The sequence below is a fragment of the Schistocerca gregaria genome, chromosome X (assembly GCF_023897955.1).
Source record: "Schistocerca gregaria isolate iqSchGreg1 chromosome X, iqSchGreg1.2, whole genome shotgun sequence".
In the NCBI taxonomy this organism is placed as follows: domain Eukaryota; kingdom Metazoa; phylum Arthropoda; class Insecta; order Orthoptera; family Acrididae; genus Schistocerca; species Schistocerca gregaria.
Genome location: NC_064931.1, coordinates 137725053 through 137749698, shown reverse-complemented (window position 1 = coordinate 137749698; position 24646 = coordinate 137725053).

Here is a 24646-nt window from a genome sequence, read left to right as displayed (position 1 = left end):
ATGTAGGGATTAGCACAATACGGAAATTAAATGGATAAGTTTAACGTGGTTAGCCTTTCCACCCATAGTATCTTTGTCTAAAATAATACCGGATCATGTTTTCTTACTCGGGAACGTAGCCGATGACTGCCATTGTTTTCCGGTTGTAGCGTTGTTGTCATAAAAGCTCTTTCGTCTCAAAGACGAGTAAACGATGAGTTATCTGCAGTATCTCGCAGCAAATATACGTCAGCCCCGTGAAATGGGGACGTTCTAAAGCAGCTGTGTAAAGCGTGAATGTAGGCTCAGAGTCCAGTGTCAATGTCTTTGAAACGAGCTGTATGTGGCAAAGTCAAGATCCACTGTTGCAACAGCTGACCTACTTGCATACTCCGCCAGAAAACACTTTCTCCTTTGTATGAAACCTCGACCACCGACTGTTCTAGGCGTTTCCTGCGACAGTACTGTACAAAATTTCATAAGCTGTGTCTTTCACCTAGCTCTAGATATTAACAAACAAAGTGCGCAGATTTACATAGAGGACAATAAGCCTTTTATTCTCTCCGTTTGATAAGATCATTGCGAGAATGTGCTGTAACACTGTATCTTACGAATCCCCTGCCGTTCGTTATTGGCACAAACTGACAGAATTATTGCAAAAAATGCTCTCTGAGTTCGTATTTTAAGAACGGCAAACATAGTTTTTAAAACTTCTGTCCTGTTAAATTAGAAGAGATCTGTGTTTTGTATTACGCACAGAGCAGTGCAACTCTTTAAACTGCTTTAGTACAAACCATCTGCTTCCCAAGCAGACAATGCTGACGCAAGCTTGCGCGGCAGCTCCTAACTTGGAGGTAGTCGCTTCGAATTCAGATGTAGAGAAAGCTTCCATGACCAGCAATGGATCGGCGAGGGGAAGAAAAATGGTGACGTTGGGTTGCAGATTACCAGACCTTGTTCCACCGTTCCCGTGCTGAATCCCAGACCTTTCGACACCGTTCCGTTTAGTGGAGTTATATGATATTGTTGGTGGTGAGTACTCCGTAGGATTAGGGCGTTAAGCTCTGCATGCTCTTATTGAAGAAGGCCATGCGCTGGCCCATAACAGTACAAATACAATACAGGAAATAACAAGCTGTTAATACAACCATCAACATGCTGCGCGCTTCACTTGCACTGGGACCGTTCCGAGGGCGGCAGTGTGGGGTGCCCGTATGTACCTCTGGGTGTGAATTTGTCTTTAGTCCATCAGTCCGTTCCACACAAACAATAATGTTTATGTGAATGTTACGAGGGATCGTAATAGTGAAGGGAATGGAATCGTATTGTGGAGAAGGAGGGTTCAGATCGACGTCCTGACACATTAAGTGGTTTTCCTGAATATCACTTAAGGTGGTTGTTGAGATTATTTCTTCAACAATGCTATCTTCGCCTATTCTTCTGCAGTTAGTCCCTATCAACGATGATGTCAACTGGGCATTAAACTTTTACAGTTTTCCTTTTGATTGAAGGGAAGCGTTCTTTGTGGCTGCAGTCTGATAGTGAACCTTGAGATTAGGATTTCATGGATATTTTCCTTCTATAACAAGTCAAACTCGCAAAAGAAAAACGTCAACTCATATTCGGCAAACTCCACTATACATATACGCCACATAAACAAGCGAGGCATCGCAATCATTACAATACTGGACACGCATAAGGGACTCAAATATCCAGCTTTGCCGTTCACATTTACGTCGTGATTTCCCTAAGTCGAATAAGTCGAATGCCGAGACAAATCATTTGGAAAATATACAAGCGATTTCTTTCCACAATGTTTGTCCAATCAGAGATTGTGCCCTCTGTCTATGATAATCATGTAATCGAAGACGGCCGTCCTTTTACTTGCTTACATCGAATAACACTACCGTGGCTACCGGGGAAAATGATCCATGTAACAGTTACAATTTTTGTTTGAACTTTATTCGCCGACAGGTTTGGGAAACTTAAATTTCCATTACCAGTGCTGTAATATGTGCCAAAAAGGCTTCATGCCTCGTACAAGAGACAACGCTACAGATTCCTGACAAAAGAAGTTCCATACCGTGGTCGGTGCTTATCCGAGTTACGAGTGTAAAGCAGCACATGGGTGAGAATAGAGTGCGTTCCGTCAGGAATTTACAACGGTGGCTTGTATTTGTGGCATGTTGTCATTGTAAAGAACCATACAGCACTGGTGTCGAAAAATATACATTCTGGGGACCAGTCTGCGAATAAAATTCAAAGAAAAATTTTAGCCGGTCATGTGACTCCTCGACTTCAATAAAGCGCATCGTACTGATCGAATCCAGCCATCCACTATTTGGAAATGTATCAAGATAAAGACATTTAGTACATTTAGATCAGTTGTAGGTAGTGGTTTCCGCTCAGTGGCAAGATGAAACTCTCATTTATGTACCCTCCTATATAGGAGAGTACATATTGACACTGGGATTAAGCATTTCGAGTACTCCATTCCATATTCATTCATACCAACAACAAAAAAGTACACAAACTGCACAAGTAATCATTACAGAACTCCACGCGATAGAGTTTGCACATTCAACACGTCATTCATAGATCACAGAAAATATATAGTAGGTCTTGATGAAAAGGCCGCTCTAGTTGCTCAGTAGAACTTCACTGAGGCCGCTACCAGTTTCGGCTGTTTTGTCAAGCCATTCCCAAATGTATCTGAAACTGCCATACGTATAAGACGTACACATATATATGACTGACGGTGAAAAAAAAAACAAAGCTTACATATGTTTATGTACAGACAGTTTATGAAACTTACAGTGATGAATTAATAACCAAAGGACAGAAGTAAATGTCTCGAAGATTTAAAATCTTTCTTGTCTAATGATGTCGCATAATATTATCGTCTCAAGACGGTATAATTCATTACGTTATAACTACCCTTTGGGTTTACAGAGATTTAGGTTCTGACATGTTCGAATTTGCGTGTTATGTAAGTAACAGGCTAAAAATAGCTTTTGAATGAAGGTGCAACATAGTTGCAGTGGATGGGGCGTCGAAGTCAAGTGCAGATTTAGTTTCTTAGTATGCAAAAATTGAACTACAGGGAACTGCATTTAAATTCCAACTCGTTAAATGTTTGCTCAGTGCAGACTTCGTGTAAGTGCTGTCTCGTTGCCGGGAACAATAACTGCAATGCTAGTCCTCCTACGGGCTGTTCTCCACTGTTGACGCATTCTCTGGTATGCTCGTTTCGAAAGACTCACAATGTGGGCTACTGTCTCCCCAGTACGTTACCTTCGGAGCTCTGGTACGCAGCCACGCCTTTTCGTCACTTGCTCTGGCTCGGTGGCTGCCTAGGTATGTGTCAGAACACACGTCGAAAAGTTCAGAGTTCGGTAGCTGGTGGGTTCAGAAATTTATTCGTGCACTTACCACAAATTTCGCCTGCCGCAATAATCCGCTTATTTAAATAAAATGAAATTTGGCACCATATTTCAGATTCTTCCAATCTCATCCACTCCGCCACACTCCTCCTCTGTCCTGGGACCAAACTACTGGTAAGTTTGGCTTCTCACGTTCGTTGACATCAAGATAATTAGACAGAGCGCTAGTCAAGGCAGAGCAGCATGAAGAATGAAATAACCGCTGCATATCGAACGAATTATGATGACTTTTACCAAATGTAACTTAGAGAAATGATAGAAACGTAAATGAGAATGGCCAGACATGAATTTGAAGCCTGTTTCTCCCGAATATGAAAACAATGTCTCATCTGTAGTGCCACGTTACTCAGTCCCCCTACGAATGACTATGCAACCGTTTCGTATGTCGAAGAAAAGTAGCCACGTACCATCTCCAGTAGGTCTATGCCTACAAAAGCATTGTGGGATTCCAATCAGTGATGTTGGTGGCAACTCATCTTGTCGTACAGCAGACCAGCGCAGCCGGGTGATGACATGAGCTGAGCACTGTTAGGACACAACTGCGAGGGCATGCTGAAACGTATCGCCTCTGAATTTCTTATGTGAAAACTCTTAAAGCTTTTTTAAATAAAACAAGCGTCATTAACATTCAATTTGTTCTTCGTGTCTACATATCTGCAGACCTCTGCCGGTAGAATGCTCCAACCTGTAGCGTGTAACATGGAGGTGTGTAACGTAGCTATGTAGGTGCGTGAGAAACAGCGTGCTGTAATCGAGTTCGAAGAGTTCGTCACACGTGGAGCACCTGCTCCATCAGAATGATGATGCCAGACCATACACGGGCGCTACATCACCTGCAACAGTCCGACGCCTTGAGTTCTCTGTCATCTATGATCTCCCGACTTACCCCCATCCGGTTCTCACCTGTTCACAAAACTTAAGGAACACCTTCCAAGACCTCACTTTGATACTGATGAAGCGGTGGAAGCAGAGGCGATGATTTGGCTCCTTCAACGATCTCAAACACTCGACACTGATGGTATCGACAAACTGGTCTCTCGTTGGGAGAGATGTGTCCGTAACCAGGTTGACTACGTTGACAAATAAATATATAGACATGAATAGTAAAGATGTATAATATTAATATCATTCGTTTTATTTAAGAAGCTTTAAGAGTTTTCGCATAAAAAATTCGTAGACATTACGTTTCGGCACACCCTCTTTCACTCACAGCGGCCGCATACGGATCTATACACCTCCTTACATTCTCACATAATGTTTTGGTACTATTGTACCACCAACACAGGAATCTTGTCCTTTTTAGTTAGGCCTGTCTATATTGATACAGTTCTTCGTAAAAAGTTTCCAAAACCTTAAGAAATTTCGATTTTGAAACATAACCTTGTATGTAGATACTCCTCACACTCGAGGTCCTGAATGGAAATTTGTGAAGCGAGAGCACCAGTACCGTCTATACAGACAACCAGATTGATATGCATTCATCTTCTGACAGATGTTTGGACGGCAGCTGCTATGTTATGTTCAATGATGATAATGCCTTCAGTATGTATTAGTTTCTATTTATTTACGACCGGTTTCGGTGAAACAATCCCCCATTTTCAGGCTCCTGCATACAGCAAAGACATTATTCAACATTCTACACAAAAAACAAAATCATAATATCTAATTTCCTTTCTTTAATGAGGTTAAAATGGTTTTAATGGCTCTGAGCACTATGGGACTCAACATCTGAGGTGATAAGTCCCCGAAAACTTAGAACTACTTAAACCTAACTAACCTAAGGGCACCACACACATCCATGCCCGAGTCAGGATTCGAACCTGCGACCGTAGCGGTCGCGCGGTTCCCAACTGAAGCGCCTAGAACCTGCTCGGCCACACCGGCAAGCCTTTAATGAGGAACTTACGTAAGTGTGTCTGACCACTATATTATAAAAAGTTGAAGACATCAATTTCAGGAAGTGTCTCCACTCTAACAAATTTGTAATAACTGTATAGACTATTTGGTTTTCCGGTTCAAATGGTTCAAATGGCTCTGAGCACTATGGGACTCAACTGCTGTGGTCATCAGTCCCCTAGAACTTAGAACTACTTAAACCTAACTAACCTAAGGACATCCACACACATCCATGCCCGAGGCAGGATTCGAACCTGCGACCGTAGCAGTCGCACGGTTCCGGACTGCGCGCCTAGAACCGCGAGACCACCGCAGCCGGCTGGTTTTCCGGCAGTAATTAGAAATTTGTTGGAGTGGAGACACTTTTTCTCTTTGATGTCTTTATAATTTTAATTTTGTATTGTTCACATACAAATATATAATGAAAATTGGTTCAGTCTGACTCAGCGAACACTTCGCCATTAAAAAAAGGTAGATACAGATGTTATGACTTTGTTTTTATATTGCAAGTCGAGTGATATGTTTGCTGTATCTAGGAGCCTGAAGATGGTGAATTACACCACCGAAAACGGTCGTCAATGAATAAGTACTAGTACGTACAGCTGAAAGTATTATGGTTATTGCACGTAAACAACCAAACGTGTTTTCAAACTGCACACGACGCGAATGTCAGAAATATGTCCGTATTGGGTAACTAAGGCGGGATGTGGGTACCAGCCCGGCATTCACATGGTCGTATGTGGGAAACCACATAAAAACGATATCCACGCCCACGTCGTTAATCCGCCGAACGTGATTGGTCCAGGACCGACAAGACTCACCGAATAGCTGAAGCGGCATACTAGAGCGCACGGCAATCCGGCCGCGTAATTCCTAGCTTTGATTCCTTTGACGGTTCAGTTGAAATCATTATCTACACCTAACTTAGTTAGTAGCTACATCCATTAGCATAACAGGTATTAGGTGAGGCAACTTGTTTTAAATTCACTCTGTTCTCCGCGTTCGTCGCTGATTGCTGTAATCATATTCCCTTAGCTCCACATCAGTGAACTATGGTCACTTCGAGAGTTTTATCCAAGTCAACGACCCTTACCCTATTCTGACCTTATTACCAGTTTAATTTTCTCCTCCTGTACATATAGTCATTTTTCCTTCGCCAGTGCATGAATGGAAGAGGACAGAAAATAGCTAATATTGATAGGAATAAATCATACATGCGAAATACCATCAGACCTCAAAAATAATCTAATAATTCCAATTCCAAGGAAAGCAGGTGCAGGCAGGTGTGAATATTACCGAACTATCAGTTTACGAAGTCCTGGCTGCAAAATAAAAACACGAATTCCTTACGGAATAATGGAAAAACTAGTAGAAAACGACCTCGGGAAAGAGCAGTTAGGATTCCAGAGAAATGCAGAAACACGCTAAACAATACTGACAATACGATTTATCTTAGAAGATGGGGTAAGGAAAGACAAACCTACGTTTATAACATTCGTAGAGTTGGAGAAAGTTTTTGACAATGTTGACTCGAACAATCTCTTTGAAATCTGAAGATATCAGAGGTAACGTACAGGGGGCGAAAGGCCATTTACAACTTGTACAGAAACCAGTGGGCTGTTATAAGTGTCGAGAGGCATGAAAGGGAAGCAGTGGCTGACAAGGAAGTGAGATAGGGCTGTAGCCCATCGCAGATGTTATTTAAATTCTACACTGAGCAAGCAGTAAAGGAAACAAAAGGAACATTTGGAGTAAGAATGAAAGTTTAGGGAGAAGAAATAAAAACTTTGAGGTTTTCCAATGACATTGTACTTCTGTCAGAGAGACTGCAGGACTTGGAAGAGCAGTTGAACGCAACGGAGAGTGTCTTGAAAGGAAGATATAAGATGAACATCAACAAAAGCAAAACAAGGTAATGGATGCAGTCGAATTAAATCAGGTGATACTGAGGGAAGTAGATTACGCAACGAGATGCTTAAAGTTGTAGATGAGTTTTTTTTTTTATTTGGGCAGAAAAATTACTGGTGATGGACGAAGTAGGGAGGATACATAATTGACACTGGCAAGGGCAAGAAAAGCGTTTCCGAGGAAGAGAAATTTGTTACATCGAATGCAGATTTCAATGTTAGGAAGACTTTTCTGAAAGTATTTGTATGGAGAGTAGTAATTTATTGAGGTGAAACACGAACGATAAACAGTTTGGACAAGAAGAGAATAGAATATTTTAAAATATGGTGCTACAGAAGAATGCTGAAGATTAGGCGGGTAGGTCACGTAACTAATGAGGAGGTACTGAATAGAATTGGGGAGAATAGAAATTTGTGGCACTACCTGACTAGAAGAAGTGATCGGTTCACTTGATAGGACACTTTCTGAGACATCAAGGGATCACCTATTTGGTATCACAGGGCAGTGTGTGAAACTAAAATTTCGGAGTGAGACCAAGACACGAATACAGTAAGCAGATTCTCAAGGATGTAGGTTGCAGTAGGTATTCGGAGTTGAAGAGGCTTGTACATGTTGGAGTAGCACGGAGCTGTATCAAACCAGTCTTTGGACTGAAGGTCACAACAAAAACATATATACACTGGAAGAGGGAAAAATGACTGCCTACATTCCTCTGTACTTGCCCCTTGTGTTACCCTCATGATACCGTAAACCACATAAACACTGGTGGTATTATAACGGTTGCACGGTCTTCTTCAATTATAGGCTCTCTAAATTTACCCAAAATAGTTTCATTAGAACTAAGTCGTCTTTCTTCCAAGGAATCCCATTTTAGTTCTCCTAGTATTTCTGTTACGCTTTAGCATGGACTGTACTGACCTGTCACGATGCTACCAGCGCGTTCTTGAATTCGTTCGATATATGCTGCTATGCGTACTTGATACGCACCCCAGACACTGGAAGAATACTCTAAAATAGGCTGCACTAGCTTCTTGTATGCAATTTCTTTCATAGATGCGCTGCATTTTCCCAAAACTCTTGCCACAAACATGAGTCTTCTGTTCACCTTCCCTAACACTAACACTGCTTTTACGTGATGGACCCATTTCACATCGCTCCTTTGCACCACCTCTGAAAAGACTTCCTGACATAATATGTGAGACACTACGAAGTGGAAGAGAAAACGAAATGAAACTTCACAGGTTGAGATGGTATTTGATGTTATTTCAGTAATCAGAAAATCGAGTCAAGTTTACAAATGTTGCACCCTCTCTGGTCTGGATGCGTGGACTGATTCGGCTGGGAGGGTGCCATGAACGCCGTTGTATCCTTTCCTGAGGCAAGCTGGCCCACAATTGTTGTTAACTGGTCCTTCATACCCTACTTACCGTCCTCGGCGGTTGAGTTGACGTCCTAGCTGTTTTCACGCATGTTATATCGACGACAGATCAGGGGATCTTCCTGGCAACAGGATTATCTCAACATCACGCAGACCATTCATAGTGACAGGTGTTAATGGTGGACGAGCAAAAATTATACCATGATACTGTGGCATCAGAGGTAATACATGAGGTGCAGGATGTCTGTGACGTAACCTTGTGCTGTCGGAGTTCCATAATCATTACCACTCTTGAAGTGAAGTCGCAGCCGACGGCTCCCCATACCATGATGCCCAGAGGAACACCGCTGTGCCTCTCAAAAACATAGGAAGAATGGGGTCACTCCCTAGGTCTCCAGCCGGGCGGAGTGGCCGAGCGATTCTACGCGCTACACTCTGGAACCGCTCGACCGCTACGGTCGCAGATTCTAATTCTGCCTCGGGCATCGATGTGTCTGATGTCCTTAGGTTAGTTAGGTTTAAGTAGTTCTACGTTCTAGGGGACTGATGACCTCAGAAATTAAGTCCCATAGTTCTCAGAGCCATTTTTGAACTCTAGGTCTCCGCCGCACTCATGAAAGATGGTCACCCGGTGGTAGTGTAGAACGACGATTCATCGCGGAAGACAATGCGACGTCATTCGTCGGCATTCCATGATTCCCGGTCACAATATCACTCCAAACCCAGCCATTTGTTTTGTGGTGTTTACGGGAGCCTATTCATGTGACGATAATTCCCTGATCCGGCTGCTGGTAGTGTCCGACTAATGGCTTGGGATGACACACAGTGTTACATGGAGTCCATTACCTGTTCTCGGACGGAAAGCACAGATGTGAAGGGACTAAGGGTGCTTGCCCGTCTTGCTAGCCGCACGGTGTAACGTGCTGCTTCCCGAGCGATAAGGAGTGCTGGTCCCCAGCACGAATCCGCCCCGTGTAAAGCGGTTTTCCATCTACCGGGTGATCAAAAAGTCAGTGTAAATTTGAAAACTGAATAAATCACGGAATAATGTAAATAGAGGGGTACAAATTGACACAAATGCATGGAATGACATGGGGTTTTATTAGAACCAAAAAAATACAAACGTTCAAAAAATGTCCGTCAGATGGCGCTTCATCTGATCAGAATAGCAATATGTAGCATAACAGAGCAAGACAAAGAAAATATGATGTTCTTTACACGAAATGCTCAATATGTCCATCATCATTCCTCAATAATAGTTGTAGCTGAGGAATAATGTTGTGAACAGCACTGTAAAGCATGTCCGGAATTATGGTGAGGCATTGGCGTCGGATGTTGTCTTTCAGCATTCCTAGAGATGTCGGTCGATCACGATACACTTGCAACTTCAGGTAACCCCAAAGCCAATAATCGCACGGACTGAGGTCTGGGGACCTGGGAGGCCAAGCATGACGAAAGTGGCGGCTAAGCACACGATCATCACCAAACGACGCGCGCAAGAGATCTTTCACTTGACTAGCAATACTGTGGTTTTTTTTTGTTCTAATAAAACCCCATGGCATTCCAAGCACGTGTGTCAATGTTTACCTCTCTATCTACATTATTCCGTGGTTTATTAAGTTTTCAAATTTAAAACTTCCTGGCAGATTAAAACTGTGTGCCCGACCGAGACTCCAACTCTGGACCTTTGCCTTTGGCGGGCAAGTGCTCTACCATCTGAGCTACCGAAGCACGACTCACACCCGGTACTCACAGCTTTACTTCTGCCAGTACCTCGTCTCCTACCTTCCAAACTTTACAGAAGCTCTCCTGCGAACCTTGCAGAACTATCACTCCTGAAAGAAAGGATATTGCGGAGACATGGCTTAGCCACAGCCTGGGGGATGTTTCCAGAATGATATTTTCACTCTGCAGCGGAGTGTACGCTGATATGAAACTTCCTGGCAGATTAAAACTGTGTGCCCGACCGAGACTCGAAATCGGGACCTTTGCCTTTCGCAGGCAAATGTTCTACCATCTGACTTTTTGATCACCCGGTACCTCGGCGAATGTGGGCTTGTGTTTTTCCTTATTCTGCCTCAGTTACACTATGTCGGCGATTGCTGCACAAACACTGTCTCCACGTACGTGTACACCATAATTACTCTACCTCGCAAACATTTAGGACTACACTCGTCTGGTATGAGAGATCCCCGGGGGGAGGTGGAGGGGGGGGGGGGGGTCCACTGGAAGCCCAACAGCACAATAGTGTTTTTTTTTAACGTCTCGTCGACAACGAGGTCATTAGAGCAACCGCACAATAACCCTGGGTACGGTGTGGGGCGGCGGTGGGGTGGGTGAACTGCTGTGGCATGTTGTCGGGTTGTGAACCACTGAGGGCTACGTCGGGATGAAGCCTCTCCGTTGTTTCTAGGTCCCCGGTTTAATACACAAAGTGTGCTTGGTGGGCTACACGGCGATCCTACCTTGTGGTGTTCAGACGTGATCGAATGGAACGTTGAAGTTGACTACGTCTTCCCTCAGGTTCCCGTGTAGTCCAACAGCGAGGAAATGTCAAATCCTAATGCCTAACAAATCTGAATATTGCGCCATTCGACGATCAGCCCATTTCTAACTCTGCCAAACGCTGATAACGCTCTCCCGCACGCATACGCGGGATTTTCATATCTTTGATAGTGACCACTCAATATCTGACGCTATTCGTGCTCCTGATATAGCTACGCTATCTGACGTGGTAACAAAATGAAACACGAACAACACTAATGCAATCAGGTAGCCGTTCTATCTGTGACAGAGGCTGGCCAATTTAATCAGTTCAGAATCCGGCAATAATGTGTACGTCTACGAAGTTACACTGACATCCGACAATGTCTTCTGTTTGATAGGGAAAAAACGTTTCATCAGGCAGCATAATTACAATGTGTCGTGCTGAAGATGTTAATTACTAACTCTGTAATCGCTAACGCGTTCTTTCTCTTTGGCATAGCATCTTCTAACATTCATCCGTGTTTAAAGAGAGCAGCCATTCAGTACACCCAGCAGTAATGGTGCCCATGTCCTCCCTGCCATGCCCTGCTTGTGCTGTATACAGATAGATGGAGGCGTGTAAAACAAATTTCGGATTTTCTTACTGGATTCGAGACGGTGATCATGTAAGGCTACGGTGGGGATGTGGGAGCATAATTTGTTGTCGTCGCGGCCGGCGGTGTGCGCGTCGTGGTGTCGCTATCGATTGGAGCGCCCTCGCACCCTGCTCACACTTCACGTCGCGGTCGCACGCACCACGCACGCCTGCATTGTCTGCTCCCGCGTCACATTACTTACACTGCTTCCTCCCAGCATACCACATTTTCATTTTGCCTCCGTAAAAATTTTCCCCTCCCCCGGTTTCCATAAATTTGCGAGAAAAATACGGAGGCAGCAGTAACTGGCGTGAAAATGTAGCAGCTGACTCGGACGTAGGGATGTGTTGTTACGACAGCAACAGAGCTTCGGGAGACTGCCGCGTGCGAAACAGTGGCGCTGGGATCCATTTGCGAGCGTTTGCACGTAACGTACTAATTTGAGAGTATGACAGCTCTCGGCGCTGTGGGAGTCAGAAAAGGCAGATACGCTACCAAAGCTAGTCAAATGATGAACAGGCATAATTTAGTAAGGGCAGGCTGGTGAGGCTCAAAGGTGGTCTAATGCTCATATGAAGAGTGGAAATATCAAGCATTCTACACTTCTGACCATTAAAATTGCCACACCAAGAAGAAATGCAGATGATAAATGGGTATTCATTGGACGAATATATTATACTAGAACTGACACGTGATTACATTTTCACGCAATTTGGGTGCATAGATCCTGAGAAAACAGTACCCAGAACAACCACCTCTGGCCTTAATAACGGCCTTGATATGCCTGGGCATTGAGTCAGACAGAGCTTGGATGATGTGTACAGGTACAGCTGCCCATGCAGCTTCAGCACGATACCACAGTTCATCAAGAGTAGTGACTGGCGTATTGAGACGAGCCAGTTGCCCGGCCACCATTGACCAGACGTTTTCAATTGGTGAGAGATCTGGAAAATGTGCTAGCCAGGGCAGCAGTCGCACATTTTCTGTATCCAGAAAGGACCTGCAACATGCGGTCGTTCATTATCCTACTGAAATGTAGGGTTTCGCAGGGATCGAATGAAGGGTACAGCCACGGGTCGTAACACATCTGAAATGTAACGTCCACTGTTGAAATGCTGTCAATGCGAACAAGAGGTGGCCAAGACGGCACCCCATACCATCACGCCGGGTGATACGTCAGTATGCTGATGACGAATACACGCTTCCAATGTGCGTTCACCGCGATGTCGCCAAACACGGATGCGACCATCATGATGCTGTAAACATAACCAGTCACACAACTGAGACGTGACCCCATAGGCCCGCAGCTTGATTAGAAGTCGCCTGTGAGGAACGGTATCAAAAGCTTTCCGGAAATCTAGAAATACGGAATCACCTTGAGATCCCCTGTCGATAGCGGCTATTACTTCCTGCGAATAAAGAGCTAGCTGCGTTGCACAAGAATGATGTTTTCTGAAACCATGCTGATTACGTATCAATAGATCGTTCCCTTCGAGGTGATTCATAATGTTTGAATACAATATATACTCCAAAACCCTACTGCGAACCGACGTCAATGATACAGGTTTGTAGTTCGATGGATTACTCCCTCTAGCCTTCTTAAACACTGGTGCGACCTGCGCAATTTTCCAATCTGTAGGTGCAGATCTATCGGCGAGCGAGCGGTTGTATATGACTGCTAAGTAGGGAGCTATTGTATCAGCGTAATCTGAAAGGAACCTAATCGGTATACAATCTGGACCTGAAGACTTGCCCGTGTCAAGTGATTTGAGTTGCTTCGCAACCCCTAAGGTATCTACTTCTGAGAAACTCATGCTAGCAGCTGTTTGTGTTTCAAATTCTGGAATATTCCATTCGTGTTCCCTGGTGAAGGCACAGTCGTCGCTAAAAGTACCATCTGCACTGCGCAGCGAAGGAACTGACTGCGTCTTGCCGCTTGTGTACTTTACATACGACCAGAATTTCTTCCGATTTGGTACCAAATTTCCCTACAATTCTGCCTAGCGCCACCGTGGGCGTGCCATACGAAGAGAACGTCGTCACAGTCCATCTTACAAACATTTCACGTCTTCTTTTGACGCCTCTGCGATGGAGGTCAGACCCGTGACAACCAGCTTTGAAATCACTCTCTTTTTTTATGGGTGTCCGTGGGTATCATTTTAGACACACTGACGCTTAGAATCGACACAAAAAACCTCGTGGTTTGGAATATGACACCACCCTTTTCCCTGTGGCATCCATTCCCACACACTTCCCGATCGAAAACAACACTCCGCAGTGCGATGTGTAACAGGAAGGTACTTTTGGCGCTGCTGACACCATCGGATGTTTCAACCCTTCTTGTGCGTCTCCATTGAACGTGATTGCGTCCCCTTTGGGATGATCCGAAGCAGCAAAGAGTACTTACGCCGTTTCAACTCACCTGTTATCTACCCTCCTGTGGCGTGATCACGAGGGAGTGCTACATTAACATGTGCGTGAACACGCAAAGGGTCCCCCGAGATCCCCAGATCGGCAACACGCCCGGTGCCACCCGCGCAGATTTGCTGAGCACATTACAATTGTGCCTGTCAGAAATTTCGACACCAAATCAGAGCGGCGGTTGCTCTAGCGCCTGAAACCTAGGGAACCCCTTCGATATCCCCTGCGTGCGGAGTGCCTACCTGCAAGCTTGAACCTCTTTTCTGCAATTCTGCTTTTTGTGTTGCTTCTCTAAAAAATATTCTGATACTGTTACGTCCATTTCAATTTCAGAGTTTGTCATATCTTTGTCAATTTCAGGTAATCATAAGGGTTTGGGTTTGTAGCTGTTTATTAAAAAAATGGTTCAGATGGCTCTGAGCACTATGGGACTTAACTCCTGAGGTCATCAGTTCCCTAGAACTTAGAACTACTTAAACCTAACTAACTTAAGGACATCACACAAATGCATGCCGGAGGCAGGATTCGAACCTGCGACTGTAGCAGCCGCTTGGTTCCGGACTGAAGCGCCTAGAACCACTCGGCCACCGCGGCCGGCTCTGTACGTTGCACCTCGATATAATAATTTTAACATTAACTACAAGATTCATGGAGTTCACTTAGATATGAAGCTTACATTTATTGTTTGTAATATCTTCTCTTTCCAAATATTTTATTAAATCTGCATTTATGTGTGTTTTAACACATGCATTTGGTGGAGAGAACAAAAAGCTAATTACAAGGGGCGTTCAGTAAGTAATAGAACACTTTTTTTATGAAAGCAGTTTGGTTTTGTTCAAAATGGCTCTGAGCACTATGAGACTTAACATCTATGGCCATCATTCCCCTAGAACTTAGAACTACTTAAACCTAACTAACCTAAGGACAACACACAACACCCAGCCATCACGAGGCAGAGAAAATCCCTGACCCCGCCGGGAATCAAGCCCGGGAACCCTGGCGTGGGAAGCGAGAACGCTACCGCACGACCACAAGATGCGGGCCTTGGTTTTATTCAGGCTTCCAACACACCTTATTATTCCCCTACTATTTTGTCTACAAAACCCTATTTTTCAACATAACCTGCGTTCAATGCGACAGCCTTACGCCACATTACTGGTAGGGTTGTAAGTAGGCTGTTTAGATTTTTATATTGGTAACGCCACGTAGCGCTCTGTATGAAAATCACTCTGTGGTGTGTGCAGTCTGTGGTTGATTTGCATTGTTGGAATTTTTGCTATTGTAGTGTAGGGCACTTGGATGTGAACAGCGCGTAGCGTTGCGCAGTTGGAGGTGAGCCGCCAGCAGTGGTGGATGTGGGGAGAGAGATGGCAGAATTTTGAGAGCGGACGATCTGGACGTGTGTCCAGCAGAAAGAGTAAATTTGTAATATATGATGACTTTTGAATATTATTAAGGTAAATACATTGTCTGTTTTCTATTAAAATCTTTCATTTGCTAACTATGCCTATCAGTAGTTAGTGCCTTCAGTAGTTAGAATTATTTAGCTGGCAGTATTGGCGCTCGCTGTATTGCGGTAGATCGAGTAACAAAGATTTTTGTGAGGTAAGTGATTCACGAAAGGTATAGGTTATTGTTAGTCAGGGCCATTCTTTTGTAGGGATTATTGAAAGTCAGACTGCGTTGCGCTAAAAATATTGTGTGTCAATTAAGTGTTGATAAGAATAAGTAAAGAGAGAAATGTCTGAGTACGTTCAGTTCTGCTCAGCTGTTTGAAAATCAAATAACGTAAGAGATTTATCAGCACAGTAATTTACCAATTTTTCTAAGGGGATGTTACAGGGTCTGTATGCCCGCATGATAGCATTTCACTGGTCGACATCGGAACCAACATCTTGCTGCATCACTAACCTCCCCATCATCCACGTACTGCATACCGCGGAGTCCATCCTTCATTGGGCCAAACAGATCGAAATTCCTTCAGGTATCCTGTTAGGCGGCGAGAAACCCAGTGGGAACACACCTTGGAGTACTTCAAATGGTGGATGAATTTGTCAGCACTACATCAGAGAAGTCCAGTTGAGCAGCGACGTGTTTGACTGTGATCCGTTGATCACCTCGAATGAGACTGTCCACACGTTCCGACATTGCAGGAGTCACAGCTGTAGGCGACGGACCGGGACGCGGGAGATCAGGCGGGTTTGCGTGACCTTGTTGCAATGATGACAGACGCCACTCCCAAAGAACCATCGTGCTTTCGTTCACTGTCACGTCTCTGTAGACATTCCGCAAGCGCCCATTAATATCTGCAAAGCTGTGATTTTCTGCCAGAAGAAATTCCATGACAGCAGTCTGTTTGGAATGTAACTTTGTTACAGACGCCATTTTGAAAGCTACGTATAGAGCCCGCACCTGTTGGAACTTCATAAAAGCTGAGGCAGAAATATTCCATGACGTCCCACAACATATTCCGCTTTTTTAACCGAAATAGATTAAGGAAAGACAAACCTACGTTTCTAGCATTTGTAGACTTAGAGAAAGCTTTTGAAAATGTTGACTGGAATACACTCTTTCAAATTCTGAGGGAGGCTGGGGTGAAACACAGGGAGCAAAAGGCCATTTGCAACTTGTACAGAAACCAGACGTCAATTACAAGAGTCGAGGGGCATGAAGGGGAAACAGTGGTTGGGAAGGGAGTGAGACAGGGCTCTAGCCTATCCCCGATGTTATTTAATCTGTATATTGAACAAGCAGTAAAGGAAACAAAAGAAAAATTCGGAGTAGGAATTAAAATCCATGGAGAAGAAATTAAAACTTTGAGGTTCGTCGATGACATTGTAATTCTTTCAGAGACAGCAAAAGACCTGGAAGAGCAGCTGAACAGAATGCACAGTGTCTTGAAACGAGGGTATAAGATCAACATCAACAAAAGCAAAACGAGGATAATGGAATGTAGTCGAATTCAATCGGGTGATGCTGAGGGTACTAGATTAAGAAATGAAACGCTTAAAGTAGTAAACGAGCAAAATAAGTAATGATGGTCGAAGTAGATAGGATATAAAATGTAGACTGGCGATGGCAAGAAAAGCGTTTCATAAGAAGGGAAATTTGTTAACATTGAGTATAGATTTAAGTGTCACGAAGTCTTTTCTGAAAGTATTTAATGGAGTGTAGCCATGTATGGAAGTGAAACGTGGACTATCAATAGTTTTGACAAAAAGAGAAAAGAAGCTTTCGAAATGTGTTGCTACAGAAGGATGCTGAAGATTAGATGGGTAGATCACTTAACTAATGAGGAGGTATTGAACAGAATTGGGGAGAAGAGAAATGTGTGGCACAACTTGACTAGAAGAAGGGATCGATTGGTAGGACATATTCTGAGGCATCAAGGGATCACCAATTTAGTATTGGAGGGCAGCGCAGAGGGTAAAAATAGTAGAGTGAGACCAAGAGATGAATACACTAAAAAGATTCAGAAGTATGTAGGTTGTAGTAGATAGTTGGAGATGAAGAAGCTTGCACAGGATAGAGTAGCATGGAGAGCTGCACCAAACCAGTCTCTGAACTGAAGACCTCAACAACAGTTTGAGAAAAAAAGGTGTCGCATTACTTGTTGAACTCCTTTCGAACACAGTGTATCACTAAACAGTAACATGGATCTTAAATGGAAAATGTTAGACCATGTGTTATGCTGGTGCTATGCTACAGTACGAAACAGCTAACAGTGAGACACCAATCGATATGCTGATCACAATCAAGCTGGTAAGTGTACGTCTTTTCTGTGATCTGCTGCAGACTGCGGTAAGCGAGTTACGAGAAATGCTGTTTCTCTAGCGTTATACACACTGTTCCGCTCATGCTAGACGCTTAGTCATCCTGGATGCCCACAGTGTCACCCTCAGATGGGAAGGGACTGTTTCGCACCTCATCGGCATGTGAATCGCATATGTTTTGGTCTTTGTGTTTTCGCACCTTAGCCGTTAACGTTTTGTACTTCTGAGGCGGAGGTAGGCAACCTGGCCGACAACTGCCTAGGCGTGAACGGGAAGCATCTTGTGTACAGGGTGATGTTAAGACTTCCTGGCAGATTAAAACTGTGTGCCGGACCGAGACTCGAACTCGGGACCTTTGCCGTTCGCGGGCAAAGTGCTCTACCATCTGAGCTACCCAAGCACTGCTCACACCCCGTCCTCACAGCCTTACTTCTGCCATTATCTCGTCCTTTACCTTCCAAACTTCACAGAAGCTCTCCTGCGAACCTAGCAGAACTAGCACTCCAGTGTTAATCTGCCAGGAAGTTTCATATCAGCGCACAATCCGCTATAGAGTGCAAATCTCTTTCTGGAAACATACCCCAGGCTGTGGCTAAGCCATGTCTCCGCAATATCCTATCTTCCAGGAGTACTAGTTCTGCTAGGTTCGCAGGAGAGCTTCTGCGAGGTTTGGAAGGTAGGGGACAAGATACTGGCAGAAGTATGGCTGTGAGGATGGGGTGTGAGTCGTGCTTGGGAGGCTCAGATGGTAGAGCACTTGCCCGCGAAAAGCAAAGGTCCCGAGTTCGAGTCTCGGTCCGGCACACAGTTTTAATCTGCCAGGAGGTTTCATATCAGTGCACACTCCGCTGCAGAGTGAAAATCTCATATAGGGTGATGTTTTTCACCGTGTGCAAACTCTAGGGATTGATCGATGAGATGATACGGAACAAAAAAAGTCTAATGAACTTACGTCCGGAAATGTATGGTTTTGATGCTAGAGACCGTTTATTCAGTCATACACTGTTACAGAGACTGCGGTCTAATACGTGCTGTAGCATGCGCCCAAAGTTACAGTCTGTGTTGAAAATGGTTTCCACGTGCTTCTCAACGGAAGCGTGTACGCGCCGTAGCATGTTCTCTCTCACAAGTTCGCATCGACAAGGCTACATCCGAGCAGTGTCAAAGGCAGCACGAATACGGTGCTCCAAAGTCTCCACATCTGGAATGGGTTCTGCATACACGATACTTTTGAGACAGCCTCATAGCCAGAAATCGTACGGGTTGAGATCCTTTGAACGGGCGGGCCATGCAACTGGACCCCCTCGTCCGATCTATCGACCAGGGAAGACACGTTAACGGCGAAGTGGGCTGGCGCATCATCACGTAGCAGCCACATAACGCTTCGAAACATCCAATGGCACTTCTTCCACCATGTCGGCAAGCTCTCAATTCGAATACGGAATCATTGTGTACAATGCTGTATCACATCCGCTACAAGGTGAGTCAGCAAGAGAAGTGAATGGGACACAATATTACCAATTACTATGGCAGGAGAGGGCGCTAAGACATGACGTACGAGGAACATCACCACCCTCTAGGAGGAAACCATGCATACTGTAACTGTGGCTGCATGGTACACGGCGTATTACACCGAAGCCTCTGTAAGAGAGGCTATAATAATGTATGATTGAATAAATGGTCTCTAGCATGGAAACCATGCATTTCCAGACATAAGTTCATTACAACTTTTTTGTTCCGTATCCTCTCATCGATCAGTTTCTAGAGTTTGTACACGGCGGAAAATATCACCCTGTATAGTGTTCCCGAATGAATTGGTCCCCTGCCTATGCCATAGGTTCAGTACTGTCACTGTCGATACATTTCCATATATTTCTCAATTTCCCAAATTCTAACCCCACGGCAGTTACAAAATACACCTGTGGATGCGTTCGTCTTGCACGGGACTTCGCATAAGTGAAAAGTTACCATTTCCCTTGTTCTCGACGTCTTTCTTGCAGCGTCTCACACTGAGTTTGTGACGCTCATGTTATCTCCCTATCTCGGAAACTGTTGCTCTAAACGCTTCTCTATTGGCAGGTCGAGGGGAAAAATAAATGTTAATCAAACACAATGTGATTAAACACTAAGCATTTCCCACGTCAGAAATATTTAACCTTCGGCTCAAAACGTTTAATGACCAATTACAATTAAATCAGAATAAAATTGTGAGCAAAATCGCAGAACCAAGAACGTAAGTAGCCCAAAAACCAATCCAAACTTCTACAAACAAGGTCAGAAGGTTTCAAATTACCATACGTGCGAGAAGAATTCAACTCTTTGGATACTTGACCAGAATGCATTAAAAGAAGCTGACACACCATGTTCAGACTCAGTTAAAATAAAGGAACACAGATCCAAGTGTTAGAAACAAAAAGAAAAAGAACTTAAAGAATTAGATCCTCATACCTACAGAAGCAATCAGGAAAGTCAGATGAACACTGCGTTACGATAAAGAAGAGAGGAAGCTCAAATGACGTACCTGTACATTGTTAGAGCATTGGACACACGTTCACTTGGCACACTTATAGAATTCTAAGTTGAGGAGTAGGCCAACAAGCGCTGGTTCCCCGTTATCCTAAGTGACGTGTTCGCGATGAACACCAATAACAAGTAGAAATGAAAGAAAAAATAAAGCTAAATATACGCCTCAATTTGTAATTTTTTTTTTTTTTTTTTTTTTTACAGAAAGGAGACGTAATAAACACTTTGGTGTCAAACTCTCCACACTGCTCGCACGTTTTTATGGTCACATCATCTGTCCTTATCGTTGCAACTTACGTTTTGCCTATTTGATACGCTTTTCGCTGTTCGCATAAAGTCGGAGTGCGCCTAGTGAGCAGTTACAAATACTGTCAAATGCAACGAATGAAGAGTTTTGATGGAAGCTGTCGCTCCAGTTCTCTATTTCCATCTCGTGGACCTGATGCTGTTTTAAGATAACTTGTGTGTGACCGTGAACAAATTGTGTACATTCAGTCGGTCTGTTGACGCCATTTCTTTAAAAGTGCCTTCATTTCACTTCCATTTCTGTGATACGAAAATAGTAGTTCTTCACCCTGAGACCGAAGTGTTCGCTTCTTGCGAGCAATTACTTTAGCGGCCCCGTGTCACAGGCCTCAGGTGGGTCGATGAATATCGGGAGGTCGTTCTGTGTCTGCCACTTACGATAATTAAGCCCGTTCTACTGACCTCGTGCCGCCTTCGCTGCCAATAATTATCATCCTCATGATTTATCTCGCCTTATTTCTTTTCAGCTCTTCATGCTGAAGGAGTATTTCATGGTTGCAATACGAAAAACGCACGAGCAGGAATCATATATCATATAATTTTATCTGGCTCACTAAATCCTTGGCCAAACTAAGAAATAAGGTTCGGACACTAAAGATGAATAATCAGAATAACAGAAGTTACAAGGCCTACCAGACATTACCGCATCATAGGAGCCCTACTTTCTCTTACCCGATCTTGGTGGACCTTACGCTAAATGTATTCCTATGTTGGCGGACGGCAGTAGAATCGTGCTGCAGTTAGCTTCTCTAAATTTTTCAATAACTTTTCGCGAAAAAATCGTTGCCGTCCCTCCAGGGATTCTCATTTGAGTTCGCGAAGCATATCTGTGTGTTGATAGAACCTACCAGTAACAAATCTAGCACCACGTCGCTGAACTGCTTCGATGCCTTCCTTTACTCCTACCTGGTTAGGATCCCAAAACACTCGAGCAGTACTAAAGAACGGGTCACACTAGTTTTCTCTACGTGGTCTCTTTTGCAGATGAACCACACTATCCTAAAATTTTCCCAATAAATCGAAGTGACCGTTCGCCTTCTCCACTATCGTCCGTACGTGCTCCTTACATTTCATGTCACTTTGCAACTTTACACTTCCATGTATGATCGATGTGACTGTGTCCGGTAGTACACTACTAATTCTGTATTCGAATATTATGGAATTTTTTTCGTACTCATTTGCGATAACACACATTTTCCTACATTTACAGCAAGCTGCCATTCATTACACTAAAATGAAATTTTGTGTAAGTCTTCTTGTATCCTCCTACAGTCACTCAACGACTACACCTTCCTGTACGCCACACCGTCATTAGCAAACAGCCGAGGACTGCTATTCACCCTGTTGGTCAGATCATTTATTTACATAGAGATTAGGAGCGTGCCTACCACACTAACTGGGGCACACCTGAGATGAAGACTCCCCGTCGAGGGCACGTGCTGGGTTTTATGTGGACTATTAAGGAGTAAGTGAATGGTAAACATTGCATTGCCTGCCCAGAAACTGGAGAAAACAAGTTCAGTTTCGTAACTTAATGGGGGAAGATGGTCCAGAATTAGTATCGTTGAATAGTGTTTTTAAGACTTAATATTTTTAGTGTAGAAAGTCTTTTTGGTATTTTGCACCGATTACATTATATTAAAACACTCTTACTAGTGCTGACGGATCCATTAACACAGAAACACTCAAGAAACAATTTTTAACGTTGAAAAAATTCTTACTATTCCTGTTTTCAACAAAGTGCCTCTATGGCATTTTAAAAGAAAGAATTAATAATTTTAAAATTGGAAATAATCTTTTTGAATAGAGATTATTACAAAAGAACATATTTGAATGTTTACAATTTACTGTTACGAATGTCTGAAATATTCCTCGGTTTGTGCACGTTGAATAGCCCGTACCGCACAGTATCATTTAATTGTGATCACGTGGCAGCGTTGCTACCTCATAAACCGTAGGTCATGGGTTGGGGTTCCACATCTGAGAGCGGTGTGAGTTTTAAATGTGACGCTGCTTTATTTTCTTTATGTGCTCTTCACAGCTAATGAGTATGAGGTGATTAATATACAGATCCACTGCAACAATTTACATAAAGGTATAAACATCACATATGAGGAAGGATGTATAGACGATAACTGTGATTAGGCGACTAACGGTTGTATGATCACTAGTCAGAGGCCAGTTGAAGAAAATAAATTTTTCCTAGTTTTGCCGAACTTCTCAGCTGTTGTTACGGCACCCTATTGATACACTATGCTTCTGATGCATCCTGGCAAAAAAAGGAGTGAAAATAATCCCGGTCCCGTACCCTAATCTGTCAAACATCAGTGATCTGCATGTTATAACCAAAAATAGCGAATGTGTTGTTTGCAACGATCTCGTAACAAACAAAATTTACAGTTTTAAAATCATAATTCTCGTTCAAATAAAGAATTATTTATTTAAGACAGTAACTATTAGTACAGATAGTTAATTTGTTCATTACAAGATACAAAAGTAATTTTCTTGTTCGTGCATTATCTTAGAAAATTTCCTTTTCTAACAGTGAGCGTTGATACCACCATGAAAGTCAAGATTATTATTTGACGGTATTCGTCGTTAATGACTAGTCTAAAACGCATTTTACGCGAAAAAGTTCTCACCATTTTTTAGAAAACAAACGGTGGGTCTGAGATGTTTCAGATCAGTAATGATAAAATAAATGACAACTGACGTCTAAGAATATTGAAGTTACTGCTTCGTGAGTCTGTCCACTTAATGTCAGTGAAGACAATGGAAGTATTCGTGTTTCTGGTGTATCGGTTGTGACTATTTAAATGCAAGCCTGCAGTAGATTAATAATGACTTCTAAAGGTCACTTTGACGTCAGCTGTCAAATGGCATCACGTTCCTAACGACGACACGTTACTCGAACAGACAAACCAAGGAAAGGACGGTCTCTGCTTCTCAGAGAAGAACTCATTGACACTATGGACGGGAAGCTTTAAAACTTTTTTCTAAGATGGCACAAATGCCGCACTGTTGATCACATCGCCATCAGAAGTATTCCAGTTCCACTTTTAATACCTGGTAATTTTCACATGTTACAGTTTTCGCCTTAAGTCCTTACGCTTTGTGTTACCTGGATTTCTTCGTCTGATGAAAGAAGGAAGATTTAGATTTATGCAGTCATGGACTGTGCGGCTGGTCCTGACGGAGTTTCGAGTCCTCCCTCGGGCATGGGTGTAAGGGAAATCGATAGTGTCCTCTCCAAACGAACCAATCTGACATTCGCCTTAAGCGATTCAAGGAAAGTACAAAATATCTACATACGGATACATAAACGCGGACGTGTAATTGCCACCTTCTAAATACTAAAGAAGGAAGAAATATCAGTGTTTCAAGTCTCTTCGATGATAAGAGTATTAGGAACGGAGTAGAAGCTCGAATAGGGCACAGATCAGGATGGAATCGTCTAAGTCTTTGCAAAGGAACTATCTCAGTATTCGTTTAATTCATTTAGCGGAGATATGGAAAATTTAAATCTAGGAAAATGGACGGAGACTGAGCCCGGCTACCGCCAAATGTGAGACCAGTTCCTTGAACTCTGCACCTTCTCACTCAGTATATCAGTATTCGTGGGAAGGAAGTCAGGGCAGCCCCCTCAAATTTAGTGGTAAAAAGGCCCAGCGGATAGCTCATCAGAAAATAAACACAGATCAAGCATGAAAACAGGAAGAAGGTGTGCTGAACTGTGAAAAAAGAAGCGAAATCGAAACAGTGAACGGTCCAAGCTCGAGATGTGCAACATAGAGCGAATGGCAAGAAACAAGGCACAGTGGTTGTGTCGTCACAGCTTTGGACTGCGAAGCGCGAGATTCGTGTTCAGATCGCAACGTGACCCTTGCTTTGTGTCAG